The following is a 5,000-nucleotide window of genomic DNA, read 5'->3' as shown; positions in this document are numbered from 1 at the left end:
CAACTAATTAGAATACATCGGATAAGACGATTATACATTTTATAACGGATAATCTGACCTCTTTGTCTCACCTCATCACCCTCCCCCCCCCCTTTTTTTTCCTCTGCACCCCCCTCCCCCCCCCCCCCCACCCACCCACACACACACACACACACACCTCCTTATCACCAAAATCAATCTCTTTCTGAACGACCTAACAGTATGTATCTCTCTCTCTCCCTCTCTTCTCCCTCTCTCTCTGTCTCTCTCTCCCTCTCTTCTCTCTCTCTGTCTCTCTCTCTCTCTCTCTCTCTCTCTCTCTCTCTCTCTCTCTCTCCGTGGAACCACCTCGCGAGTTATTCATTAAAGTTCCAGATTCGAGAGTTTTCGTCAAGATTAGAGTCGTTTGAATCGATCCAAATTTGAAGGACGAGTTTTCTGGTCAACTTTTTAAATATCTATTTTTTTTTCTCATTGTACAACAGAACAGATATTTATATAGATATGTTCATTACATATAATACTACTAGATAATACAAGATCTTGTCATACGATGTGGAGAAGAAAACAGACTTCACGTTAACATTGACATGGATAGGAGTTTATTCTTCTTTCTTATTCAACCGTTTCATAATATACGTAATATAAATAAATAGATAATATCATATAAGGTTTACAATTATTGTAAAGCTTATGTTATGATATTTTGTATTTAGTTATATTATTAAAGCAGCTGCTTATCTGAGACACACCTTGGGAACAAAAAACCCATCCACAACAGGTCCTTAAGAGTCGTAAACCCTATGGAGGCAGATTTTGTCATGGCCTCTATAGATAGAATGAAATTGACATCACTCAGGTCTTTGTTATTGTTTGTTTTTTTGGGGGGGTTTTTTATTTTGTTTTTTGTTTTTTGTTTGGTCTTTTTTTTTTTTTTGCTATCCACGATTATGAGTAATTCTCATTTAACTGCATTTTCTAGACTATAAAAGTTCAGGGTTACACAGAGTTTTGTGTGTTGGTCCGTTAGACTTCCGAGTGGCAATGTTGTGAACTTCTTAGCCAAGCACACACTTTCTATAGATAGTATGCAGATGACGTCACTCAGGCCTTTGTTATTGTTTTTGCCATCCGCGTTTGTGAGTTGTTCTCACTAAACTGTATGAACCAGACTATAAAAGTTCATGGTTACACAGAGTTTGTCTGTTGGTCCGTTATACTTCCGGATGGCAATATTGTGAACTCCTTGGCCAAGCGCATTCTATCTATATGATATTCTATGTATTTAGTTATATTATTGTAGCAGTTACTTCTGAGACACAGCTTGGCTGAAATCTTGCAATCAAGTATGACTCGATGAGAGAAAATATATATTATCCACAGGTCCTGAACAGTGACAGTCGCAAAACCTATGGAGGCGGAGTTTATCATGGCCTCGATAGATAGTATGCGCTTGGCCAAGAGGCTCACAACATTGCCATCCGGAAGTATAACGGACCAACACACAAAACTATGTGTAACCTTGAACGTTTATAGTCTGGTTAATACCGTTAAGTGAAGGTTACTCATAAACGCGGATGGCAACAAAATAAAAACAAAGACCCAAGTGACGTCAACTTCATTCTATGAATATGTCGCTGTCTCCAGTTTTTAACTGCAAAGAACGAACTGATGTGTCTTTGTTATTGTTTTTAACCAGCCACTTTTATGAGAGATGTCAACTTCATTCTATCTCTCTCTCTCTCTCTCTCTCTCTCTCTCTCTCTCTCTCTCTCTCTCTCTCTCTCTCTCTCTCTCTCTCTCTATATATATATATATATATATATATATATATATATATATATATATGTGTGTGTGTGTGTGTGTGTGTGTGTGTGTGTGTGTGTTATTGTTACGTATAATAAGAATGCCTTCAATTTGTGATTTTGTTCTGAACCAAGAGACCGGAAAGGGCCAATGACAATTGTGGCAATATCAGATTCTAGTATTCCATGGCTTTTCGTAAGCAGTAAACTTTGACACTTGAGTTACTTCTATTTATGATTGGATTAGAGATAGGATACAGTCACGGTTTGTTAATAGAAACACCTCTCTCCTAATATTTCTCTTTCTACGTTATGGAAATGTCAGTAAATGTGACCCATTTTTTGCCATCCACGTTTTTGAGTAATTCTCACTAAACTGTATTAACCAGACTATAAACGTTTAAGGTTACACAGAGTTTTTGTGAGTTGGTCCGTTATACTTCCAGATGGCAATGTTGTGAGCTTCTTAGCTAAGCGCATACTATATATAGATAAAACGAAATAGACGACACCCAGCTCTTTGTTATTATTTTTATCCAGTCATTTTTTTATGAGTAGTTCTCACTAAATTGTATCAATCAGACGATAAACGTTCGAGGTTACACATAGATTTGTGTGTTGAGCGTTTTATTTGGCTGGATGATGTCGTGAACATTTTGGATAAACACACAGCATCTATTATTGTTAAAATTTGGATGACAGAGGGTCTGTGATAATGGGGCACAACTGTAAGCATGTTATCCTATTATTGTCATTGTTATAAACTATTTATTATAGCAATGTTGTCTTTAACAGAGGTGTGTTTATGTGTTCGGCGTTCTGGGCTGGTAATTTTATAATAATATATATAACTATAATTTCAAGATGCAATCGCATTATAGAGAGACAACGCTTTGTTGTGATGAAGTCAGTGAAGTGTAATCCTGGTTTGTGTCGTTATTCTATGTCTATGTGTGTGATTCAAGATTTCTTCTTATTTAATACGGATACAGATTTCAAACTTTTAGTAATATGTGTGTGTGTTTGTGTGTGTGTGTGTGTGTGTGTTGGAATAATGTGAAAACTGACGTGTTCTGGCATTCTCACAGACATTTAAACATAATAATAATAAAAATAATAATAATAATAATAATAATAATAATAATAATAATAATAATTATGATAATAATAATAATAATAATAATAATAATATAATAATAATAATAATAATAATAATAATAATAATATAATAATAATAATAATAATAATGATGATATATAATAATAATAATAATAATAATAATAATAATAATAATAATAATAATAATAATAATAATAATAATAATAATAATAATAATAATAATAATAATAACAATGGTTTTTTGGTGTTGTAGTTTGTTTGTTTGTTTTTTTTTTGGGGGGGGGGGGTGGGTTCTTTTTTTTTTATTGTTTTTTTTTTGTTTTTAAGGGTTTTACAGCGCTGGAACACATTGCGGTCCAGAGGCGTGTCATTTTTCAATGTAGAAATGGAAAATAACTTCTTTTTTTTATCGTTTCAGATAACAGCAACACCGCCACAATATAATTTATTGATACATGCTGGAGAACCAAGCACTCTGAAATAAACCATCGATGTCGTAGACAAGATGGATGGCCGCCATTACTGTGATTGGATTGGACAATGACAATCAATCGTCACTACCGGAACTCCGTAACATCACATTGACATGACCTTGAACTTGGATAGTAGAAGGCTTCTTCGACTACTACCAACAATTCATCTCTTCTGAGTTTTCCAGGAATCATCTGTGGTGTACAGAGTGGAGTTGTGTGTGCGCGCGCGCGTGTGTGTGTAGGATGGCGGTTTGGTGGCGGATGATTGCTGAACACCACCATCATCATGACATGAAGGGAAGACGATTGCCCACCGAAAACATGGGGTGAAGAGATCCCAAGATTTTGATACTATTTTTTGTACAATATCTGTGTTGTGGTAAGTTTTTCTTTTTTCTTTTTTTTTTCTTTTGTGTGTATATTTGTGTGTGTGTGTGTGTGTGTGTTTAATTTTTTCTTTTAATTGAGCTTTTATATAGCGCAATATCCACCAAATGTGCTAAAAGCGCTATACAAGGAGTCCCTCGCCAACAGCAATATTTAACATGTAGGACGGGACATGACGCCTGTTAGGCGATATTACAATTTTTCGGACAAAGACAACGCTGTTAACGGCCAGGTACTCATTTTACACCTGAGTACGGTGAAAGAAGGGCTCAACTATGCGCCGAGCACGAGGCTCGAACCCAAGTATTCCGATCCGAAAGCGAGTGTCATACCATTAGACCACATAGTGTTTTGTGTGTATGTGTGTGTATGTTTGTTTGTTTGTTTGTTTGTTTGTTTGTTTTCTTTTTGGTTTTTGTTTTTGTTGACGAGTACTTGTGTCCAGGGCTGAAATCTGGAAAGTTCTCTGGGTATTTACCAGAAGCCCCCATACTTACTATTGAGTGCTTTGAGTCTAGGCTGGAACAGAATATTTTAAGTTAACTTATCCTTAATATTTCAAAATTTAATATTTAATTTTCTTAAAATTTTCTCATCACCTTGACAGATGCGTTTTTTAAAAAATTTATTCATTTATTTTTAAATTAATTTATTATTCATTTATTTATTTTATTTATTCATTGCGGGTTTTTTAATTTATTTATCTTTATCTATTTATTTACTTATTTATTTATTAATTGATATTTTTTTATATTCTTCTATTTATTTATTTATATATTTTATTGTGTACTTATTCATTCATTTTTTTATTTGTTTGTTTAAACAGTAGCTCTCTTTATTTATTTATTTATTTATTTATTTATTTATTTATTTATTTATTTATTTATTTATTTATTTATTTATTTATTTATTTATTTATTTCTAATGGATAAAAATTGTATAATGTAATATTATAAAAGAGATGTGAATTTCTAGTTAATTGAAAATATTAACGTACTTTCTTCCATTTTCTTCCAGGGTTTTCATCAACCACAATTTGTTTGGTTTTTGTTTTTTCAAAGTGGGCGTGGCTTACAACTTCCGGATTGATGAACAAACATCAGAAAAGATGCAATTTAGTTTTGTTTTGTTTTATTTCCTTTTGGAGTTTTAATTTTTACCTTCATTCGTTGCTACGTCACTGTGATATATTTCTCATTTTGATTTTAATTTTTGTTGTTAAAAACCACGTGATTAT

General features: G+C 33.3%; 1 protein-coding gene across 3 annotated transcripts in view; it reads left to right on the top strand.

Annotated features, from left to right (window-relative positions):
* Positions 1–5,000, top strand: part of LOC144959391 (uncharacterized) — a 190,401-nt gene that overhangs the window by 34,993 nt on the left and 150,408 nt on the right. For all 3 annotated transcript variants that reach the window (XM_078891966.1, XM_078891965.1, XM_078891964.1), the window contains exons 3-4: positions 3,322–3,755; positions 4,781–5,000. The exon at positions 4,781–5,000 is cut by the window's right edge and continues 178 nt beyond it. The gene's annotated coding sequence lies outside the window, so the exon portion shown is untranslated. The remainder of the gene's footprint in view (positions 1–3,321; positions 3,756–4,780) is intronic.

This window comes from Berghia stephanieae, chromosome 14 (assembly GCF_034508935.2).
Source record: "Berghia stephanieae isolate SIO BIC M18660-M18661 chromosome 14, UCSD_Bste_1.3, whole genome shotgun sequence".
NCBI lineage: Eukaryota > Metazoa > Mollusca > Gastropoda > Nudibranchia > Aeolidiidae > Berghia > Berghia stephanieae.
Note: the sequence above shows the minus strand (reverse complement) of the source record. Positions and strands in the feature narration are given on the sequence as shown.